This window comes from Suricata suricatta, chromosome 1 (genome assembly GCF_006229205.1).
Source record: "Suricata suricatta isolate VVHF042 chromosome 1, meerkat_22Aug2017_6uvM2_HiC, whole genome shotgun sequence".
NCBI classification, from domain to species: domain Eukaryota; kingdom Metazoa; phylum Chordata; class Mammalia; order Carnivora; family Herpestidae; genus Suricata; species Suricata suricatta.
In genome coordinates this window covers 171,175,277-171,201,232 of record NC_043700.1, presented here as the reverse complement: position 1 = coordinate 171,201,232, position 25,956 = coordinate 171,175,277, and positions in this window count along the sequence as shown.

Sequence of the window (25,956 nt, the reverse complement as noted above, 5' to 3'; positions counted from 1 at the left end):
GAGAGACTATTGAATACTGAAAACGAACTGAGGGTTGAAGGGGGAGGAGGGAAAAGAGGTGGTGGTGATGGAGGAGGCCACTTGTGGGGAAGAGCACTGGGTGTTGTATGGAAACTAATTTGACAATAAACTACTTAAAAAATGGTTTTTGATCAAATGTCTAGGTACCAAAACCTAGTCAAGTTGACACCCAAAATTAACCATCATATATGGTATTTTAAGTTAGTTTAAAGACTATCTAGCTGAAAAGAGTGTCTGCAATGTGGTCTGGTGTCCCCTCCCATTCTCTGTAAGGAAATATCTCATCACTGTAACACTTAGTCTTGTATTTCAGTAAAATTCTTTGAATGCCCATATGATAGAACTGATCATCTTATTTACTTCCTGTTTTTAATAACCTATCTATACAGAAATTTAAAAAATTATATTCAAATGTCTAGATTATGTCCTCTGTACTACAGCTTTCCACCATCAAGAATTCAGCTCAGTTTTAAAGTGTTCCTCAACTCTGGAATACATTGTACTCATGGACTTTCATTTATAGTCTACGAAACCAGATCTAATGTCTGTGACACATGGCAAATCACCTTTTAATATTTCTTAAATGATGTTAGAAACGAATACATTCATTCAGAAACTTATTCCACCTAAATTTTTATTTGATCACTGCGCTAACCTCTGGCTTCAGTTAAGAATCCTACTAGAAAGAGTTTCTCTGATAAAATGATTCTGCCTCACTCCACAGTCTCTTCTAGATATGCACCAGCTGGAGATTTAGCTACATTATCCAAGTTATGGCAAATGGCCATAATTAAAAATTAATGAAATATCACATTTACTACATGAAACATTACTTTGTTGCTACTTCCTTTTTTGAATCCCCATCACCTATCTCATCCATCCCCCTGATCCAACTTTCTTCTCCTGGTAACAGTCAATATGTTTACTATAGTTAAGTGTCTTCTGCTTCTGCTTCTGCTGCTTCTTCTTCTTCTTCTTCTTCTTCTTCTTCTTCTTCTTCTTCTTTCTCTTCTCCTTCTTCTCACTCACTCTCTCTTTGTGTCTCATTCTTTGTTTAATTTGTTCCTTAAATTGAACATATCAGTAAAATGATATTTATCTTTCTCTGATTTATTTCACTTAACATTATACTTTCTAGCTCCATCCTTGTCATTGAAAATGGCATGATTCCATTCCTTTTTATGGATGAATAATATATCACTGTGATATATATACATATATATCACTCTTTTAATCCATTTATCAATGGATGGACACTTGTGCTGCTTCCATTCTTTGGCTACTGTAAATAATTCTTTTTTTAATGTTTTATTTATTTTTGAGAGAGTGAGAGAGGCAGTTCAAGCAGGGGAGGGTCAGAGAGAGAGGGAGACATAAAATCCAAAGACAGGCTCTAGGCTCTGAGCTAGCTGTCAGCACATAGCCCAACGCGGGGCTCGAACCCATGACCCATGAGATCATGACCTGAGCCGAAGTTGGATGCTTAACTGACTGAGCCATCCAGGCGCCACTGTAAGTAATTCTTCTATAGACATTGGGGTGCATATATCCATGTAAATTTGTATTTTGATGGTAAATACCCAGTAGTGAGATTAAGATAGGGTAATTTTTAATGTTTGAGTAACCTCCACACTGTTTTCCAAAATGGCTGTACCAATTTGCATTCTCACTAACAGTGCTAGAGGGTTCCCCCTTTTCCACATCTTTGCCAACTCTTGTTATTTTGGTGTTTTTGATTTTAACCATTTTGAGAAGTGTAAGGTGATACCTCATTGTAGTTTTGATTTGAATTTCCCTCATTGTGAGTGATGTTGACCATATGTTCATGTGTTTGTTTGACCATCTGTATATCTTCTTTGGAGAAATGTCTTTCTATGTATTCTACTCATCTTTATTTATTTTTAATTAATTTTTTAAGTTTATTCATTTTGAGAGAGAGAGAGATAAAGAATGAGCAGAGGAGGGGCAGAGAGAGAGAGGGAGAGAGAGAATCTGAAGTAGGCTCCATGCTGTTACTGCAGAAACTGATGCAGGTTCTCAACTATGACCCATGAGATTATGACCTGAGTCAAACCCAAGAGTTAGATGCTTAACCAACTGAGCCACCCAGGCACCCCTTCTGCCCATTTTTCATTTGGATTACTTGTTTTTTGTCAAAACCAACATTTTTGCCCCTATTTTTTAATGCCAAATATATATCCTCCTAGCAGAAGGAGGGAAATGAAGATTATAACAGAAACAAATGATATAGAAACTAAAAAAAACAATAGTAACAACAAAAGAAAACAAAAACAAAGATACACAGAATAGAAAAAGCAATGAAACTAGGAGCTGGCTCATTGAAAATATCAATCAGATTAACAAACCTTTAGCCAGACTCAACAAAAGGAGAGAGAGAGAGAAGAGAGAGAGAGAGAGAGAGAGAGAGAGAGAGAGAGAGAGAATGAAAATAAATAAAATTGCAAGTGAAAGAAGAGAAATAATAATCAACACCACAGAAATACAAATGACTGTAAAAGAATATAATGAAAAATTATTTGCTGACAAATGGAACAACCTAGAAGGATAAATAAATTACTAGAAACATACAAACTACCAGAACTGAAGCAGGAAGAAACAGAGAATTTGGACACATCAATTACTAACAATGAAATTGAATCATTAATAAAAAAATGAAAAACAAAACATAACCCCCCCCAAAAAAAAGGTCTAGGACCAGATGGCTTTAAGGCAAATTCTACCAACATTTAATGAATAGTTAATACTTACTCTTTCCAAGCTATTCTAAAAATAAAAAAGGAAGGAAAACTTCTAAATTGTTTTTATGAGGCCACTATCACCTGATACCAAAACCAAATAAAGACATCACACAAAAAAAGGAGAATTACAGGCCAGTATTTATGAAGAAACCAAGATACAGAAATATGCAACAAAAAACTAGCAAACTGAATCCAGTAATACATTAAAAAAATCATACTCCACAATCAAGTGGGATATATTCTCAGGATTCCAAAATGGTTCAGTATTTGCAAATCAATCAACATGGCCTGTCACATCAATAAGAGAAAGGATAAAAACCATATGCTCATTTCAATAGATTCAGAAAAAAAAAGCATATGGCAAAGTACAACATTCTTTTATGATAACAATCCTCAGCAAAGCAGATCTAGAAGGAATATATCTCAACATCAGAAAGGCTTTATATGAAAAGTCCACTGGAGCTCTAGGTGTTTCAGTTGTTTAAGCATCTGACTCTTGATTTCAGTACAGGTTATGATCTTGTGAGTTCCAGTCCTTCACTGGGCTCTGTGCTGATGGCATGGAGCCTGCCTGAGAATCTTTCTCTCCTTCTCTCTCTGCCCCTCCTCCACTTGTGCTTTCTTTCTCTCAAAATAAATAAATAAAACTTGAAAACAAAAAGAAAAGCCCATACCTAACATCATACTCAATGGTAAAAAAACAGAGGTTTTCCCCTAAGGTCTGAAACAAAATAAGGTCAACTCTCACCACTTTCATTGAGCATAGTACGGGAAGTCCTAGCCACAGCCATCAGGCAGTGAAAAGAAATAAAAGGCATCCAAACTGGGGAGGAAGAAGTAAAACTTTCACTATTTGCAGATGACATCATACTCTATATAGAGAATCATACAGACTTCACCAAAACCCTATGTGAGCTGATGCAAGCATTTAGTAAAGTCACAGGATACAAAATCAATGTACGGAAATCTGTTACATTCCTATAAACTGATAATAAGCAGCAGAAAATGAAATTAAGAAAACAGTCTCGTTTACAATTGCACTGAAAACAATAAAATATCTAAGAATAAACATAACCAAAGGGGTGAGAGAACTGTACTATAAAAGTTATAAAACATTGATGAAAGATTTCAAGAGGATGCAAAGGAATGGGAAGGCATTCTATGCCCATCGAGTGGAAGAACAAATACTGTTAAAATGTCTATACCATCTAAAGCAAACTACACATTTAATGCAATTTCTATCTAAATACCAATAGCATTGTTGCTACATACTTTTTGATGCTTTTCTGTTTACACTACCAAATACTGTAAAACCTTGGATTGTGAGTAACTTGTTCTGGGAGTGTTCCTTAAGACAGGCAAACATTTCTAATACATTTTAACTTGATAAACAAGCAGTGTCTTGCAGTAGGAGTAGTACATGATACCGAACATCACATGATCACAACTAAGCCAATGGTTCTTAAAATTCGCTTTGATATATGAGTGGTTTGATAAGTATGTTTCCCAAATGAATTATGCTTGCAAACCAAGGTTTTATTGTTATTTGATTTCCTGACAAACGTGAAGAGTACAGCTCCAGGTTGAAATGCTATGTGACTTTCAGGTTTCACCCTAGGAAATTACAAAGGCTTTACCAGACAGGCCTTATGGGCTGCTCTCTCGCACCAGACTTTGCTCACAGGCCATCAACATATTGTAGTCTTTGAAGGGAGTTGCAATTAAGAACTCAGGACCCCTGGTCCATTATGCTGTTTTACATATTTGCAGTTTTACTCTCTGATTATTCATTCCTAGGTCCATTAATTTAATTCCTTTATCTGAAACCGTGTCCAGGCTCTTCTTCAAGAGCATCTTCGTAAGGAAAAGGGAGGAAGTAAAACATGGAAGACACATTTCCTCACTCTGACTTGGTAGTTTCCATTCCAAGGCATTAAGTCTTATCCTCACCCCATCCTCAGGATCTATACATCTGCCCCAGCCTTCCGTTGGGGACCACCTCAATCATAAGATGATAGCCACATCTGTCTTTGCTGATCTGTCTGACCCTCCACTGATGTTCCACTCTACTAGAGAAAATAAAATAATGGGAGTGAGTGTCTTCTCAGGTTTTAGCCTTCTGCTTATCGTATTGCAGTAAATGATTAAAGGCTTACCTCTTCCATTGTTTGGCTTGTTGCTTTAGTGGGTTATTCTGATATTTGGTAGCACAGCAGGGCTTCTGACAAAATGTAGTGATTAAATAAAATGATAGCTTCAAGTCAAAGCACTTGGCGAGGGCACTGTCTTACTAACACCAGGGCTTTTGATATTTCTCACTTAAGACAAATTGATAAAAGTCCACAAGTATACTTCCACAAATAATTTGGGAATAAATATTATTTTCTATACTTAATAAAATTATCATAATTTTGTCACCATCATTTAAACATTATTGAAACAGATCTAAGAAAGTTTGCAGGAAAGAACTCACTTCTCCAACTGATGCACACATTCATTCATTTACTCATTTATGATCTATTAAACAAAAATTATTAAGAAAATGTATGTGCTTTGGTCTGTGTAAAATTGCACAGAATATGGCTAGCAGAAAGGTGAATAAGACAGGCTCTTGTTTTGAAGAATAGAAATTTGGTGTAAGACATAATTGTAAAAGTATAAAAACATTTGGAGTGCTTGGGTGGCACTGTCAGTTGATCATCTGACATCAGCTCAAGTCATGACCTCCCAGTTGGTGGGTTCGAGCCCTGTGTCAGGCTCTGTGCTCAGAGCCTGGAGCCTGCTTCAGATTCTGTGTCTCCTTCTCTGTTTGGCCCTCCCCAGTTTAAACTCTGTCTCTCAAAAATAAATAAATGTAAAAATTTAAGAAAACTTAAGAAATATATAAAACTTTATTAAAGTTTGAGAAAATTTTACTGGGCCACAGAAAAGTGATAAACTAATTATGTTTGGATGAGTAAGATGTATTTGAGGACATAATACCACCACTTAAACAATGAATAGAGATTTTTATAGACAGAAGTGGCAGATAAAATTTGGAGAATGGAAACAACTTACATAGGAGTATATAAAAAGTCAAATGACTGTGAAAATATACACCATGCCAGTGAATACGGAAAATTCAGTATTGCTTGAAGAAAGGGTGTATTTGGTACAAGACTGGTAAAAAAACATTTTGATAAATCTCAGGTATTAGCTTATGAATTTTAACTTTATCATTTAAGGATAAGATAATATGGATATATGCAAATGAAGGGTTAATATAACAACGATATTTGAGGTTGAGCGTTCTGAGACGCTTGTAGATGATGTATCATAATGAATAAATAAATTATTAAAAATAAAGCCACTTAGGAGTATATATCAATAGTGAAAGCCAGAAAACCAATACTAGTTTTCACCAAAAGGCTTCATTAGCATAACATGTGAAGCTTTTAGAAAAGATAGATGTTTGGGCTCCTATCCAGGCTTTCTGAAACAGAATTTTAGGAGAGGCCTGATTATATATATACATTTAAATTTCCCACAGGTTTATCTAATGTCTATAATCTGTAAAGTATCAATAGAAAATTGTAATGAACACAGAGGACAGAGATAGATTCAAGACATCTTTCTGAACTGGAATTTGTGAGAAATAAGCCCAATGACCCAATCAAAGGAGAGATGCAACGACCCAGAGCAAAATGAGGCCAGGCTTTAATCACCATTTTTGCAAGAGTGGGTGTCTGATGGACAGGCCCACTTGGGCCATTAAGCAGGTAATTTATCTCCTAGCATGAAAGTCCCTCTCCTGATTCCTCATTGGCTGAAGTACTACTGAGGTAATAGCTTTACCCAGACATGCCCATGTAACCCAAAAAGTAGTCTGATTGAAACAAATATACACTTTCTGAGGTGACACAGAAACTTCCAGTCCCTCTTTTGTCTTTTGGGGCATGCTCATTGCAAAGCTTGGAGGAGAAGGACCAGGAAGTGAAGTGTCTAAGGGTCTGGGACTCCATTGCTGGGGGGTGGGGTTTGTACATATTTCCAATAGGTGTAAACCTATTGTTAACTAGACACCACAGGTTTTATTTGGTATTTCTGAAAATAAATCATCTCCTTTACTTCTCACAGAATCAAAATACTTTGATGATGTATTTTGATGGTTGTGATATAATGTATTGACTATGACTAAATAGGTAGTGATGCTATTTGAAAATATTAGAACAGAGGAAGCGAAAACCTTTGAAACAGTCGAGAAGAAATTCAGTTTTCAACATATAAATGTTGATTTTATCAACACAAAAATTATAAATATGTTTAATTCATGTATGGAGTCCTTACTATCCAAGTACATTTACGAAGTTAGAGTTTTAAAAGTGTGTGTGTGTGTGTGTGTGTGTGTAACTTACATATTACTGGTTTTATTGATGTGATATTATAGTTTCCATAATAGTTTGATCAAAATATTTTTTAAATTTTCTTTACTGGGAAATTTTTTTGTTTTTTAATATTTTTATGACTGCATTCATAATCCATTTGAGTACTTTGTGTTAATGGGTAACTGACTTCCAGACTTGATATCCAATGACATGATTCCATTCTGAATCCTCAGGATAATACTGTTTACTGCCAGTAACAGCTGATTAATTTCTTTTATGATGTTTACTGTCATCTCATAAATCTCCTCGGATTTACATGTCTAACCAATTACTTTTTTCTTTTAGCAAGTCATCTAGTTTCTATAAAATTCTTGAAATGGCCTGTTTTTGTTTGCAGTGTGTATTTCTCAAGCTGTGTGTTCACTTTATATTTTAGCTTCACATGATATATGCTTTCTAGAAATTGAAATATTTTCCCAGGAATTGAAATTTTATTAGAAATTTTCATATATTATAGTCAAGAATAATAAAGGTAATTTTTAAATGTACAAAAGCTATTTTGCACTTATAATATATAGTTGTAAAGGTGTTATTATTACTATTATCTAAATATTAATAGGCAATTCTGACGGTTCAATAGTGTGTCTATATTAGTAGCTAATAGCCAGGCAGGTGTTCCAGAGTATGTTTTTCTATTTTATAATTGTAAAGACTCACAATAAGAAGTCACAATAGGAACTTTAGCAAATGCAAATATTCTAGGATTTTATCTTTTAAAATGGTTTCAATCAAACACTCAAAGGGGCTTGGAACTGTTTTGTGTTTTGTACAAAACAACTGCTCATATTTTACTTTTGGGAGACAGAAATTTAAAATGCCCCCCATAATTTCTGCTACTTGTTGTATAAATGCAATATAAACCCATCTTCATGAGTTCTGACAGATCTGTGAGTATGATGAACTAGCACCAATGTGATCTTTCTGCCAATGAGTCTACTTTGATTTAACCAAAATAGCTTATCCTGGTGGGCTTGCTTCAACCAAATGAGCCCTGAAAAAGACTGGGCCCTTTCTGAAGTCAGAGACATTGGAAGCAGAGATGGTCTATGCTGGGGGTCAAGTGACTTAGAACTATAGGGGGCTTCTGGGAGCTGAAAGTGGTTCCTATTCAAAGACAGAAATGGAGAATGACACTCTTAATCTTCTTGGATTGTAAACAAATACAAGAGAGAGAAATCTGCAAAAAGCAAAAAACAAAACAAAACAAACAAACCCGTAAAAAATACATTTGAATTTGAAAGAAGACCTTGAATTCCAGAAAGGAGAATAGTTTCGGTGACACTTTTATTTCAACCTGTGATTTCCAGAGCATAGAGCTCAAATCAGCCAGGCTTGAATTTCTGATCTATAGAGATTGTGAGATAATCAGGGGATATTGTTTTAAGTAGCAAGTATCTAAGTTTGTGGTAATCAGTTAAACAGCACTAAAAAACAAATACTCTACTTTTTTCTGGAAATACAAATATAATTTGAAAGTTATACCAGCATTCTTGAAAATAAAAATGCAAACCCTCAGCCCTGAAATCGTACATTTGTCTCTCATCTCAAAGTATAATCCTGCCATCAAAAGGTATTTTCTTAGTTTTTCTTTGAGTTATTTTATTTCCTGTCCAGTTAATGACATCGTGTTTTAAATTTCTTTTTCTTTCAGGGTCGAATCAGGGTATTCCATTAAAGAGGAAAATAGCCAACAAATAGGTCGAATATATTCAATGAATGAAAAGTGAACTAAAAAATAAATCTTTTAACTTTAATGTTAAAATACTTTCAATACTAAAAATGGAAGGCATTTCTTAAGGATTTATTAACTGTAAAATTCACAAAAATAGTGTTACCTTAGCAACTCATGACACAGAAATTAAGCTGTCAAAATCTCGATCATTCAAAAGGGGTCACTGATCTTTGTGTCAACACAGCAGATGAAAAAGAGCTGTAGTGATGTATTTTGCCAGGTTTTTGAACTCTAATAAACAAGCCAAGCTGTGTTTATGAACTGCCTAAAATAGACAAGTGGAGAATGCAGGGGTACCTCAGTGTGCCGAAGCAGATTTACAGGTAGTTGGGCATTACATACACTGTCAAAGGAGACCTTCTTTATGATCTTTTTATAGAGAGGGATACCTGATATACCATGGAAAGCCAAGAAAGACACCCCTTTTGAATATGCCAAGTCCTGACTTTATCACATTATCTGTCATCAAGAAGAGGCCCATTAGGTCAGTGTTTCCCTTGAGGAACTCTAGGGTACCTTTTGACTTGAAGCTTTGAGTGAAATTGACATAAAATTCTCAAGTCCATAAATATATTAAATAAATATACTACAATTGCCATTTTGCTGAGATAAAAGAAATCAAGAACTAAAAGAAGAATTCTGTAACATTTCTTCAATGCATCCTTGTATGAGTTGCACAGGCTTATGATAGCTTAGTTCTTAATAAACCTTAATAAACCTTAAATTGAAGAATCAGAATATACATTTCACATGTCTTCAGTGAGGCCCAACCTTTGACCATATCATACCACATACAAAATTGTAGTCAAGAAAAGTATGGATGATTAGATCGATTTCTGGTTAGTCATTTGTCTCTCAGAAACATCTTATTTCTTAGGAATCTCTCAACAATATGCTTGAAACAACAGCATTTTGCTAAGAATCTGGATGTCTAATTTTGGTATTAAAGATTACTCAAAGAAAGATTATTTCACTTTCAACTCAATTATGGTTTATTTTGACTGCATTCCTGATTCTGTTTTTAATTTCAGACTTCAAAAGAATGAATATATGGTTGTTCAATTCTATTAGCCCAATGTAGATTAATAATGGCTAAATAATGGGCTCCCAAAGATAGCCACATCCTACTCCCTGGGAGCTGTTAATATGTTTTGATTACATGGCAAAAGGGACTTTATATATGTAATTAAGATGGGAAAATTATTTTTAATTAACTACATTGGCCAAATCTAATTGCACTCTTTAAAATAGAGACATTTTTCCAGATGGAGTTAGAGAGCTGTGGTGGAAGAAGTGGCAGTAGTGACTTGATATATAAGAGGGACCTCATCTGCTCTTGCTGGCTTTGGAGACAAGGAAGGCCATGTGTCAGAGAACACAGGCAGTCCCCACAACTGAAAATGACCCATGAGCCCAGAATCAGAAAGTAAACAGGACCTACAGTTGCATGAATCTGACTTTAGTGAATAATCTGATTATGTACATTATTCTCCAGAACCTCTAGACAAGAACCTAGATCTGTGGACACCTTGATTTTGGTCTTGTGAGACTCTAAGAAGAGAAACCAAGAGATCCTACCAGATTCTGACCTACAGAACCATAAGATAATACATTTCTTTTGTTTTAAGACACTAAATTAGTAGTCATTTTTATGGCACCAATAGAAAATTAATAAGCAGTTTAACAAACTGCTCTATCATAACATTTGGTGCCTGACTCAGTCTAGCCCCAGGTCTATTACTTAATGGTTTACTCTACATTCTTACTATTTTCTGATTCTTTTTGCTCTGGTTCCAAGTGTGTTCAAATGTGTTCCACATTTCCACTCCAACTGGAACTGGAAATCCCACATACTTGAAATTCTGGCAATCACCTTCTCACACTTGGAGAGATTTGGGCAAGTACAGTTTTATAAATGCATACACTGTTGACCATACCTGAAAATCTAAGTGCTTTGATACTTGCCATTGTGCTCACGTTTCCAAACAAAATCTCTCCAGAGCATTCGACAAAACAACAAAATGGACCTGGGCCAGGAGCCAATGCTGGGAGGCCAGCCAGCACTAGATATCCAAAAGGAGTCTGGACTGTGGCCACAAATGGAATGAAACGGCCAGAATACTCTCATATTGTAAGTGGGCAGATTCTATTGTTAGCTTACTTCCTTCCCTGAATCTTGATGAAATGGAGTCCATTTTGATTTGAATGTCCTTTTCATTGACCACAGATGATGTCAGCTGGTGATGGCTGCTTCTTATTTTTTCATTTCCAGAATGTTCCTTGTTGCTGTCTCCTTCTTCTTTTCCCCATATTCCCCTGATTATTGTACAGAAGTGTTTGTGCAAGTATACACACACACACATATATATATATATATATATACAATGTATATTATGCTCTATAATAATATATAACATATTATGTACATCATGTATAATATATATCATGTTGATGTTATCTTGAGATGAATCACATTTAAGCAACTGGGGCTATGTGATATATTAGAGAAGCTATTCTGTAACTTTAATAATATTAATTTTAATATTTTATTTAAGATTATTTTATAAAATTGACATATTTATGGAATGCTCACTATTATAGATGCCAGGGATATAGTTGTCATATTTCTACTTTCATGGAGTTTCAATGAAGGATAAAAGTAGGTATAAAACAAGGAAACATATTTCATAGGCTATTGAGGAAAAATTTCCATTGTTATAGCAACATGTAGAATAATCAAGGTATTCTGAAGCAAGGTAGGCAGAGTGAAGATAAAAATGAAGTAATGAATGAAGTAATACTACTTCAGAATGAAGTAATATGAATCATTGAAACCAAGATATAAAGATTCAATAAGAATTGATTGAGAAAATTCATGGAGAAAGGAATCGCTAAAAAGAAAAAATAATACTATGGAAATCTTAAGATTTGTGCTTTGCACAATCAAAGTAAGTGAAAGTTGATGTGATTGGAGCATAATGAAGGTGGGGGAGAATTGGCAAAGAATGAAAAGTATGTAGGTACTAGATTATAATGGGTATCACAAGAATTATTGAGTTTTATGAACTGTAACCTAAGAGCACTGAATAAATGTTAAAGTGATGTAAGCAAGAAAATGGAAGGATTGGGACACACACACACACACACACACACACACACACACACACACATACAGGTAATGCCTTACCCATATAGATAATTTCCCAATGAAATGCTTGTAGACCTATCTAAGAATAGTGCAGTGTGGTATAGAGGTTTGTAAACTATTTTTAATATTTATAAAATAGTGGTTATAAGATGTTAAAGACTCTCTACACATTACATTCCACTGTTTTGGCAGAAATTCTCATTATAGGAGGTTTATGCTGATCAAAAACTCTGAATACAATATCTCAGATAATCTTTGGGGGAAAATAATTTTTATATAATAATGTTCATGGAAAGAAAATGAATGTGCAAGGTGCTAACAGTGTGAATGTTGGAATGCTATTTTAGTAGTTTTCATTTTGATTTTTTTGTAACTATTGATTATAGTCAATTAAGTCTGATGCTGCTCCCCTTTTGGGACTAGGACAATCTTTTCCTTCTATTTTGTGATAGGACACAGCTATTTGACAAGTTCTTCCAATAGACTGTGAATTGAAATGAGTCCTTTGCCTATGGGAGCATTTAACTCCCGTTTGGGATCCTTTACTGTCTTTGCTGTCATGACACTGCTGGAGAAGGACTGTAGTTGAAGGGTGGAGTCACAGAAAACCAGTGTCCTGTGTACTGGCTCACTACCAGAGCACCTAGAGCCACACTAGTGTCTGGGTGCAAAATAAGCCTTCATCTGAAACCACTAAAATCTGAGGGGCTTGTCTTATAGCAAATAGCTTAGGCTATTCTAATTTATACATTATACATTTGGTTTTATATTTTATTTTAATTTTTAGTAACACTAGCTTTAGTTTAATGGTTCATGTCTGTATTTACCTTTTAATTGAAGAGCTAGTTCTCTATACTTACTCACCATTTTTAATTGCCAAATGACATAAGGACTCACCTGTATTTGTTTTAGCTCCGGTATTAAAACTGGACTTCTTTCAAGAGGTACTCCACTGAAGAAATACCTCTACATGCCATGTTAAAATCAAATTTTTACTGTTTTTTGAAATTTTTATTTTTGAGAGACAGAGAGAGGGCATGACAGGGAGAGAGGGACAGAGATACAGACAGAGAGAGGAGAGAGAGAGAGAGAGAGAGAGAGAGAGAGAGAGAGAGAATTTTAGGCAGGCTTCATGCACAGTGCAAAACCCTATGCAAGACTGGATCACAGGACCCTGAGATCATGACCTGAGCCAAAATCAAGAGTCAGATGTTCAAACGACTGAGCTACTTTGGCGCCCCTAAAGTCATTTTTAAGTGGCTCTGAAATTATTTCTATTTTCCATTTAAGGTTTATAATTGGATAATCATGGAGAAAACCCTCAACTAGTATACATCAAATAAAGATGACAAGTGAAGATGAGGCTGTTAGACCATTAAGATACAGAAAAAAAGTTAATATTCAAGTTACATAGTCATTTAAAGTAAAATATATCACATTCACCATTTCTTTGTTTGTTTTGTTCCTCTGAAAATGTACTGGAGAAACTATTCATTTCAAGAAGTGGTCATTGTTGACTGTCATTCCCTTGGGTTTTGCAACATTTCACCCTCCTGATGAAAATTATTTCTTAATTTATTCATCGAATTCTCTAATTGTGTTTTCAAGGGGTATTCCAAAATGTAGATGTTTTACATTTTTCTATACTCAATTTATGAACCCTTTGTACACTCAAACTAAAAAGAAACTGTCAGTGTTTAATGACATTTCCTTCTTCCCTGAAAATAGGCAAACATTAAGTCATCAAGGTTTTAAGATACATGTTATATAACTCCATGTTTGTATTTCTCATGGCCAGAGCCTTTCGGGTTATCTGTCATTCCTGAAACTTCTCACCCATGTAAGCCAACCTGCCTTAATGGTTTCTATGTTCTTATATATCTTCAAATGACTGAAGATCAGTCTTTACAAATCACTGTTTGGATTATTATAACTTTCTTCCTAATGGCATTTGCTGACTCTCTTTCCTTAGTCTTACTGAGCAAAGTAAAAATATATTATTTCAGTTAAAAATCTCAAAGTTCCAGTCTATTTTTTAAAATACCATTCTTCATTTCAGTCAAAATAAGCCATTTCAGAAAAAAAGTTCTAATTGTCTTCATCCATAGTGAGGCTCCCATGTTTCTCATCTATTTATCTATGTGTCAAGATATGCCTTGTATTTTGTCTTCCATGAAAGTCTACACAAATTCCTAATTATACTATTCTCTTTTATTATATTTAACCTTGAATATCTCTTTCAATAAGCCCCAGACAACTTATAATCTAATATTTCTTTCCTACTGCTAAATATAGTTATTTTCATATTGAAAAAAAATTGTATGAGTGATTTAGGAGCAAATATTTTATATTTTATTTGCATGATTTGAAGAGCACACAATTGTAGTGTCCATTTTATAAACAATAACAGCAACAACAGCAAAAATAAATGCTGTGTTAACCTTCCTTAATGGTTAGAACTGTACCATATCTACTTTCCTGAAAACATTTCGTTTTAAAGAATGTGTGCTTGTCTGTGTGATAGGGACAAAATAATAATTAGCATCTGACAATTCTGCACTGAGACTTGGAGCCTCAAATATGCACTGAAGTAATTTATAAGGCATTTGATAAGGTGAACAGGTGATTAGATGTAGGTTACATCCCAGCATAAAATTTCTCAAATTGTTCTACTAAAATTAAGGCACTGATTGAGAGAGGATTAAGTGGCATTCAAGAACTACTTTGTAATCTGCCAAGTAACACAAGAACTATTTTATTCCTTCATCCTACTTTTAAAAGCTATTTTAAGGAAGAGGTAGTTCACATATCTATTCTATTTTTTTTCTTTGAGTTTTTATTATTATTTAAGCATTATATGCACCTAGAGTAGTCTGGTTATTTATGACTAAAAGATATTTACCACAAATCAAACCAAAAGATAATTATCAGTTAAGACTATACTCAGATTGCTTGTATTCTCAGTATAATATTTAACAATTAAAAATATTTTATCATGGTTTACCACATAATAATGGGGCCATCCAAACTGGATTAATTATTATAAAAATTAGAGTTCATAGTCACAGGATTAAGCCCCAACATTTTAATATAACATGATATGAAGTCTTTCAAAGTTTGCTATTGCTGAATTCCCCAAGTAAATTTTCCATGGGCCCTCTCTCATAGTCTTGAGGATCAGTATACTGCTTTCTCTCTGCATAACCCAGTGTAATTTTTTTTTTGCTTTCCATTTCAAGACCTCAAATAGTTGCATGCACTATTTTCTCTATATGCTGCACCTGAAATGTATTTTATTTATTTATTTTTTTCTATTTAGGAGATCTCATTATGAGAAGTGCCACCAAAATACAGTTAGAGTCATTTATTAGGCTACAAAGTGTTTAGGAAAAGAGAACAGATAGAACTTATATTACCCACCTCTGACAATCCAGAATATGACAAATTGCCAGACACAAAATGAACATTTAATAAACGCTTGTTGGCTGAGTTGATTGATGGGGAAAAAGATGATTTTTATTCAAAACTAGATGTCCAAAAGTCAAAAAGACACAATAAGATATGAGAGATTGCTATTGTCTGTACAGCTGAGAAGAATTAAGAGAATTTTTTTCATTGTGTTTCGTACTTTCTTTTATATATAGCTTTCTTACCTAGAGGTAGAATGACTGTAACATGCTTATCAGTTACTCCATTTAGAGGGTCTCCTTTGACAAGTTTTGGAGAATTTAATGTTTAAATAAAATACTGAACAAATAAATAAAACCAAGGTAACGTTATTATTTGTAGAATATGTTTTAATCACCCGTGTGGTTTTTGAATGAATTATCTTTTTATGTTTTGTTAATTCTTGAAGCCGCAAGTAGTATTCTAACTTCAGAGTCTTAATGTTTATATTTTAATATTATCATCTGTCTTCAGTGTGCTTTCATGAGCTTTACTCTTTTTAATAGGGGCACAATTTGTTCCCTTCAGGGATTCTGGAATATTAAGTGATGACATTTGGTACATCACAGAGATTTTATTATTATTATTTCATGGGTAGCAGTATTTCCTATATTTTCTTTCTATCCATTTGAGTGTGTCCTTTGGAAGGATTTTTCAAATAGGTAAAATATCAGTATAAGTGTGCCAAACATGGTTCTGTTAGGTTTCTGAACCAGCTTATATTCTTTTTTTATCATAAGAATTTTTTAATTGATTAAATATAGTTTATTGTCAAATTGGTTTCCATATAATACTCAGTACTCTTCCCCACAAGTGCCCTCCTCCATTACCACCACCTCTTTTCCCCTCCCCCTCCCTTTCAACCCTCAGTTTGTTTTCTGTATTTAATAGTCTCTCAGGTTTGCCCTCTCTCTCCCCAACTCTCTTTCTCCCTTCTCCTCCCCCTGGTTCTCCATTAGGTTTCTCCTGTTCTCCTGTTAGACCTATGAGTGCAAACATATGGTATTTGTCCTTCTCTGCCTGACTTATTTCGCTTAGCATGACACCCTCGAGGTCCATCCACTTTGCTACAAATGGCCATATTTCATTCTTTCTCATTGCCATGTAGTACTCCATTGTGTATATATACCACGTCTTCTTGATCCACTCATCAGGTAATGGACATTTAGGCTCTTTCCATGTTTTGGCTATTATTGACAGTGCTGCTATGAACATACTTTCAGATCACAATGTTATGAAACTTGAAATCAACTGCAGGAAAAAGTCTGGAAAACCTCCAAACATGTGGGGGATAAAAACCAACCTACTTAAGAATGATTGGGCTAATTAAGCAATTAGAGAAGAAATTAAAAATGAAAGAAATAAAAACAAAAATACAACAATCCACAATTGCTGGGATGCAGCAAAGGCAGTCCTAAGAGGAAAGTATATTGCAATCCAGGACTATTTCAACAAACTAGAAAAAGCACAAATTCAAAATCTAACAGAACACCTAATGGAACTAGAAGGGGAGCAGCAAGAGCACCCCAAACCCAACAGAAGAAAAGAAATAATAGAGATCAGGGCAGAAATAAAAAATATTGCCGGAGCCGCTCTAACTGCCTGCAGTTTGAAGAACTGACGACACCGGGATTCGTTGCAGAGACTTTTATTGGTTCTTTTCTTCCTTCTTCTTCTTTCCTGTGCAAAGCACCCTCCCTTATATATGTACCGTACAGGCTACGCGGCCGCTCATGATTGGCTGACAGCAACAGGGCTAACCAATTTCATGGCTTTGCATTGGTCGTACACTTATCGTGGTATCTGGCTGGGAGGTGGGTACACCAGAGGCAGGCGGGCCATACTTTGTCATGTGCTTGGGCGGAACGCCAATGCGCCATCTTGCCTCCACCTCCCACAAAATATGGAATCCAAAAAAAAACAGTTGAGCAGATCAATGAAATAAATGTTTATTTATTTTTGAGAGAGAAAGAGCGTGAGCAGGGAAGGGGAAGGGAGAGGAGGCACAAAATCTGAAGCAAGCTCCAGACTGAGCTGTCAGTAGGGAGCCCAAGCCGGCTCAAGCTCACTAGCCTCACCAGCTCTGAGATCATCATGACCTGACTTGAAGTCCAACGCTTAAGTACTCAGCCACCCACTGCCCCCCCCCCAGTTTGATTATTCTATCAATCAGGGTCCAATAATGAAAGATAAACCACATGGTAATTTTAATAGAGTAAGTTTATTATAGAATCACTAAATCAGGGTTAAGATGTGGGCCAGTAAGAAGTAAAGAGAAATCAAAAGGATATAGGATGAGTGGATATAACAGACGCCGCACTAATCTTAGAGCTGAGGGGGAGCATCCAAAGAGGAATGTACATCTGTATCTCACAGAACAGCAGCAAAATCATTGTCGGATTGCACTGATGAAACTTGGTCCAATTTGCTCACAGTCTAAATGCTTGAGAAAGCTGTTTATGGAAGGACATTTGGTTAGAAGACCTTTAGTGGGTCTGTAGAAGCTTGGTCCTGGAAATGTCACCCACATTTCAGGAGCCTGGCACTGGCAAAACCAATGAACTATAAGAAGTTGACTCACAGAAGCTACCTGTGGTGTAGAAAAAAGCCTGAAGCCAAAGAACCTGTCAGGAGCCTAACTCCAGAAAACCTGCCCATCCAGCAGGAGCCAGATGCTGGAAAGGCCATGCCGCCGTACGAGCTGGTAAAGCGGAATAGACCACAACAGAAAAGAAAATCTCCCACCTTGCTGTTTCTCTCTATGGCTTTGCACAGGCTAACCTCACTCCAGTTGGCAAAGGACAAATAATAACAGAGACAGACTCCATTTTCACAGAGCAGGCAATAAAGGGCAAATCTGGAGGTGAGAGGTAATAATCTGATGACCGGCACCTGTGAAATGAAAAGTGAATAAAGGGAGGATAAAAAGAGGGAAAGTTAAAGAGGATGTGCATGACAACTAGAGAAGTTATCTGTGTGTTTGCTTTATAGGAATCAAAGTGCTTAAGCAGAGGAAAGGAATAAGAGAAGAAAGGAAGGTAAGTGTCATGCAGTCGAAAATAAATGCCTGAAATCATAAATGCAACAGCAGGGGAAGATATCATGAACAAGATTTTAAAAGTTATACACATTGGTCTTGTGTTAGTAATACAACAATACAGTGGCCCTAGTTACAAGATTGTTTTTCATGGTTCTGTATCTGTATTCTTCTTAAAGCTACAAATTTATAGTAGCTTAAGATTTTAGGTAGGAAAAATATAGAGAAGTTACGCCACAACACCAATATAGACTTAAAAAAATGTAGTCTTTAAAAACCTAAATATGTTTATTAGATACCTAATTAGCACATAAAGTTCACAGGCAACCTTTCACAGGTTTAGGAATGTGCAACATTAGATTTCGTTTCTTCCAAGTAATATATATATATATATGTATATATATAAACATACTTATTTAAATAACTAAATAATCAGGGCTATCAGATCTTAAATGTGACTCATTTCTCTGAAATATGTGAAAAGCTATGTACTGAAAAAAATAAATTTTTATTATTTTTTAATTTTTTAAACATTTCTATTTATTATTCAGAGACAGAGAGAGACTGAACATGAGCATGGGAGGATTAGAGAAGGGGAGACATAGAAACTGAAGGAGGCTCCAGGCTCTGAGCTGTCAGCATAGAGCCTGACACGGGGCTCGAATTCACAAACTGTGAAATCATGACCTGAGCTGAAGTCAGATGCTTAACAGACTGAGTCACTCAGGCCCCCCATAAGTTTTCTTTTTAATGGACAAATAACACATGGATGTTTAAACAGGAATTATGTAGTATTGAATCACACTCAATATATGATCATTAATAAAGCAAAATTATAGGACCTGTAACTTGGCAAGAACATTTCTTCTAAAAATCTAACAAGAAGGGTTTAAAGAGTTATTGGGATTTCCCTTCAACCATGTTAATGCATGCCTTAAATAAATAATTTATTCCTGACAATTCTTATCAACAAAGTTATACCTTCCACAAAATGGATATACGTTTTGTTATTGATTAAGTGGAAATGCAAACAAGTCTAAATTTAATCGCAATCATCTATATTTTCATTTTGTGCTTTTTCTTCTCACCATGTAGATTGTTTCCAATTGAATCCTCATCTAAAAGGAGAATGTATCAAGGGTATCTGCATGAAAAAAACCAAAGAAGCATTTTAATGATATTTAATGTTTGGTATTTATGTTATATAAGTTAAATATTTGAAAAAATTAAAAAATAAAATGTATTTGTAGCTATATTTATAAGTTACTAGTGGTTAGAACATTGTACTACTCACTGATATATTTATAGAAACTACCAATAAAGTAATAATTTAATTATCTAATAAAGGAATCAAAGTGTAGTTTCTGCTGTGAACTAATAAATGCAGAGTGTGTTATTTGGGAACAAAACATTGGTTTGATCAATGTTAGGTCATTGAAATAGTTCACTAACAACCAATACTTTAGTAAAATAAATAATAAAATTATAGTAGTAAAAAATAAAATATTTTGCTTTGAATCTTTTATACATGCATAAACTACAACTATAAGTATTTATACTAAGAAATTGAAAATAAATAGAAAAGTAATAATAAGACTAAAACAGTTATATTTGATTTTTTAGCTTATATTATTCAGATAGTTTACTCAGTTACATAAAACGTGGTGTTTGGCATGTCCCTATAAGAGGGATTTGAGCTGAAACAGAAATATCATTTGCTACTGATAGTGATGAGTTGGTCTCTCTCTGAGTCACAATCTCCACTGACTTCAGAAATATAATTTTGTTGAAGCAGAACAAAGTTGTTTTTGTCCTTACCTGACAAGAAAATGTAAGTACTGTTTTTGTCACCAATATAAATCGAGCTGCCCCAATTACAAGCACATGGTCATTTTCCATTTGTTGCAAAACTAATGTGGTCTATTATTGCAATGTATTACTTGAAATGTACCAACATATGTATCCTGTGATTATTTGCCATCTACATGTTGGTATCCAAACTATCAGTCATTTTGTATTTTATTCTTTTAGTGCTCTTTTCTGATTCCATGCTTAGATTTACGGTAAAGTGTTCATCAATCAAAATGGCATTGCTTTTAGTCACATTTACGGGGGAAAATGGTTTAATTTAATCAACAAATGCACATGTTCCACTTCTGTATATAAAACTACAGGCCCCATTGCAATTTTAAAATCGGAGAGTTTACTTTAGGGGTTTTCAGAAGACTACCATTATTTATACAAATGCATTTGAATGTTGTAGCAAATTAACACTTGAAATGAAAAGAAGACTTCTCAAGGATCTTCTAGAAATTTAGTATGCCAATACTTGTACAGCTGCTACTTAGGGCTGTCCTCAAATAGTAGTCTGCTTGACTGTTGGTGCCATTTGGATTTGCTTAACTATTATTTCCCCTTAGCCAAAGGCATAGAATGTAGAAAATCTATACCTAAGGACTTTGGCAGAAGCTTAGCTATTTATCATTTGCGTGAGGATCAAGCAAGCCAGGTGTACTGCTTATTTTAATGAAGTCAATATAGAGAAGGGAGTTCGGAATAACAACATAAAGCATTATTCACTTATTTTTCCTCTTGTTTGCACTTGCAAGAATGTTGCAAAAGAGCTTTGGCTTTAATTCATTTTCACAAATGCTCACAATAGAGAAACCACTTCCATTTACGTACCACTTACACAACAAATATGTGTGTGTGTGTGTGTGTATTTAATATAAAGCTTCTATTAAGAAATTGCTGTATTTTCTTTTTAGCATTATTTTATTTTATTTTTATATAGTTTATTGTCAAGTTGTTTCCATATTACAGCCAGTGCTCCCCTACAAATGCCTTCCTTCTCCCCCTCCCGCTTCAGCCCTCAGTTTGTTTTCAGTATGCAAAAGTCTCTCATGATTTGCCTCCCTTCCACTCCCTAACTTCCCCCCCACCATCTTCCCCTCCCCAGGGTCCTCTGTTAGGTTTCTCCTATTAGACCTATGAGTCAAAACATGGAATCTGTCCTTCTCTTCCTGACTTATTTTGCTTAGCAGAACACCCTCGAGGTCCATCCACTTTGCTATGAATGGCCATAAGAAATTCCCATATTTTCTTATGCCTGAGATCGCAAGACAAAAAGAAGAAAAGAGATGATTTACGTCTCAAGACAATCTAAACAGACTGTGTATTTGAGTAAGGAATCAGTGATCTGAAGGTAATTTCAAAGCCCCTTGTCTTCTTTTATGTATACAATGTTTGGCACAAACCTCGTTCCTCCAAATACTCCTAAACTCCAATATTAAGGATGAAATATTTTGAAAGTTATGGTTAAGCTTCAAGACGATGAGCAATAATGCTGGTTAAGATCAAGCTGACCAGTCTGACACTGAAACAATGTGTGGCAGTAGTAATGGCGACAGTACATATGAGAAAGCGATGGCATTCTGTAGAAAACAGATACAACTTTAACACCTAGCACCCACCTGTGCTCCTCAACCTTACTATTTGGGAATGTCTAGTGATTACTACTCCTACCTTGTGCATTGGATTTTAGAATAATAAGAGAGGACTTCAACAATTTATTCGATTGGTAAAAATACTATAAAGGATATGCAGTAGCCCACACTTATCCACAGTTTTGCTTTCCATGATTTCAGTTTCCTGTATCGGTTGCTCTCTGGAAGCAGACAATCCTCTGACATACAGCAGAAGGTCATAGTGGCTTAACTCTCCACCAAATGACTCCTTTAGTCCCTCCACTCCATTTCGTCATGTAGGCATTTTATCATCTCACGTCATCACAGAAACAAGAAGGGTGATACAGTATAGGATATTGTGAGAGAAAGAGTGGGAGAGAAAACCACACTTACATACGTTTTATTGTAGCATATTGTGGTTAATTGTTCCATTTGATTATTACTTGTTAATCTCTTACTATGCCTCATTCATCAGTTAAACTTTACCATATATATGTATATACAGAAAAATCACAGTATCACAGTAGAGTTCTCTACTACCTATGGTTTCAAGCATCAGCTGGGGTCTTGGAATATATCCCATATGGGTAAGGGAGAGATGACTGTATTTTCTCCTATTCCCACAAATTCAGCTGCTTCTTTGGTGTGTTCCAAAATAGTAGACTTTTGACTCCATGCTTTGGGGTCAACAATTCTGAAAGCATATATGGTAAAGAAGAATATTATCCCTCTATCTATTCAGGTAGATTATCGTGACTTCCTTTGCCAGACTGTGGTCTAGACACCATTAAAGCTTAGAATCTAATAGGAAAATATTGAGAGACATTAGAGATTTTCCAAATTATCCATATTATCTCTCGTGACTTTCAGTAGTGCAGAAAGCTTACAAGTAAAATATCTTTTGGAAAACAAAACAAACAAACAAGCAAAGAAACTAAACCTTGTATTAGAAAAGATAGTTTCATGAGATAATTAGAGCTCAAGATGATAAGATGTTTGAAGCTGTTACCAAACATGGCAAAGTTTTCTCTTAGTTCAGAGCTTCTGCACTACCTACCCCCTCTTAAATTCCTTTCCTGGAGAGTTGCCTGATGAAAAACCTCATTTCTTCAAATGAATTCTCTTCAAATATCACCTTGTCAAAGAAGCCTTTCTATACTTAAAAACTTATGTTTTTACTTTTATTTTTGAGGGATACAAAGTGTGAGTGGGTAAGGGGCAGAGAGAGAGAAACACACAGAATCTGAAACAGGCTCCAGGCTCTGAGCTGTCAGCACAGAGTCTTATGTGGGGCTCAAACTCACAGACAGTGAGATCATGACCGGAGCCGAGTAGGACACTTAACCAACTGAACCACCCAGGTGCCCCCAAAGAAGCCTTTCTTGACTAAAATATACCATCCTATTCAATAGTCTTATCCTGTTAATTTTCCCTCATAGTACTCTTACCATCACCTAGATATGCAAATACTCTCTCATTCACACTCATATTTAACTTTTTAAAAATATTTTATTTTTTTTAAATAGATGGGGGGTGGATAGGGGAGGAGCAGAGAGAGAGGGACACACAGAATCTGAAGCAGGCTCTAGGCTCTGAGATGTCAGCACAAAGCCTAATATGGAGATCAGGACCTGAGCTGAAGTCGGATGCTTAACCCACTGAGCCACGCAGGTGCGCCGTTCACACTCATATTTAAGCATATATCTATCATTATCTGTGTCCCTCCAATAGATTAAAAGTTTGATTATCCCTGAAGCTCTGTCTGTTTCACTATCCCCAGTGTCTAGCACACTTCCTGGTGAGAGAGCTCACAGTCAGTAAATGTTTGCTCTATTTTCTTCCTGAGAAAATAAATTATATCCTTACAATGTATACAGTGTATTACATAAAATTGAGAAATTTTGCCCTTGACTGAGAAATACTATTCAGCTTTACCTATTACAAATCAATAAATTCAGACACATATATCCTTTTCCTAAAAAATACTAAGTAGCTACCATGATGAGTATTGGCTATGAGTACTTTCCCTGCCCACATACACATATGTAAAATTAAGAATGAACACATATAATCCTACTCTTTATTGAAAATTGTAAAATGAATAAAAACAAAAAATCTAATTATTTTCATAAAACTATCCATAATTTGACGTTTTTAGCTGCTTTGTTGTGTTTCTTTCTTGACAGCTTTACTGTGTATAATGGAAACATTATATAATTAAATTATACAGATTTTAAAGTTTCAAGATATGGACACACCTATGATATAACCAACACATTCATGATAATGAATATATCCAATACCCAAAAACAATTTTTTCTCATGGACCTTTATCATTCCTGCCACTAACACTTCCTTTCAACAACCTCCCAAGGCAATCACTGATCTGTTTTCTATATTATAGATTATTTTGTTTTTCTACAATTTTATATATAAGGAAACAAATAATATATATTTTTATGTCTGTTTTTTCCCTTACCCTACTTATTTTTGATTTTCATCATTGTTGAAAGCATCAATTACTTATTCCATTTTATTGCTGGCTATTGTATTATTGTTTGAGTATACAAGTTTATGAATCCATTCCTTTCAACAATGGGTGTTAGATAATTTCCAGTTTTAGGTTGTGCAAATAAAGCTTCTATGAACATTTAAGAACAAGTTTTTGTATAGGCATATGCTTTCACTTCTAGTAACTGAACGCCTGTGAGTAGGATGGTCAGGTCATATACAGAGTATACATTTAACATTTAAAAAGTTGACAGGCTTGTTCCCAAAGGGATTATTCCATTGAAATTCTGTCACCCAGTTAATGGGCATTGCAGTTTCTATCATCCTCACCTACACTTAGTATGATTGGTCTTTTTAATTCTAGCAATTTCAATGAGTGTTCAGCAAGAATCCCACTGAATGCTTTTCCTGCATTCTCCTAATGACTAATGATAGTGAACATTTTTTCTTTTGTCTGCCATACTGATAGAAGTTATTCCACAAAGTGTTTTTTTCAAATTGGGTGCTCCTTTTTCACTGGAATTTTTATTATTGAATTTGAAAGGTCTTATCTATCTATCTATTTATTTACTTATTTTAATTTTTGAGAGACAGAGAAAGAGAGAGCGTGAGCATGGGAAGGGTCAGAGAGAGAGGGAGATACAGAATCTGAAGCAGGCTCCAGGCTGTAAGCTGGCTGTCAGCACAGAGCCCAATGTGGGGCTGGAACCTACGAACCATGAGATCATGACCTGAGCTGAAGCCAGATGCTTCATGGACTGAGCCACCAAGGCACCTCCAAAGGTCTCTAAATATTACAAATGCAAGTCATTTTGCAGGTAAGTGAGCTGTAAGTCATTTCTCCCAGGCTATGGCTTATCTTTTTATTCTTTTATTAATGTCTTTTGAGGATCAGAAGGTTTTAATCATTATTTTTTTTAAAGTTTATTTATTTATCTTAGGGAGAGAGAGAGAGAGAGAGAGAGAGAGAGAGAGAGAGAGAGAAAACAAGTGAGGGGCAGAGAGAGAAAATCCCAAGAAGTCTTTGCACCATCAGCACAAGGACCGACAAGGGGATTCAACTCACAAACTGTGAGACCATGACCTGAGCCAAAATCAAAAGTTGAACACTTAACCAACTGAGCCACCCCAGGCACCCTGGTATTAATCTTTATGACGTCCAATTTATCAATTTGTTCTTTCAAGAAGCATGCTTTTGGTGTCATATGTAAGAAATCTCCGGCTAAATTAAAGTCATAAAAATTTCCCCCAACTGCATCTTCTGCAAGTTTTTTAGTTTTAGATTTTAGTTTTAGGTATGTAACCCATTGTAAGTTTCTTTAAATATGACATAATAAGTGAAACTTAATTTTTTGACTATGGATACCAATTATGCCATACCGGTGTGGAAAGACTGTGTTATCTTCACTG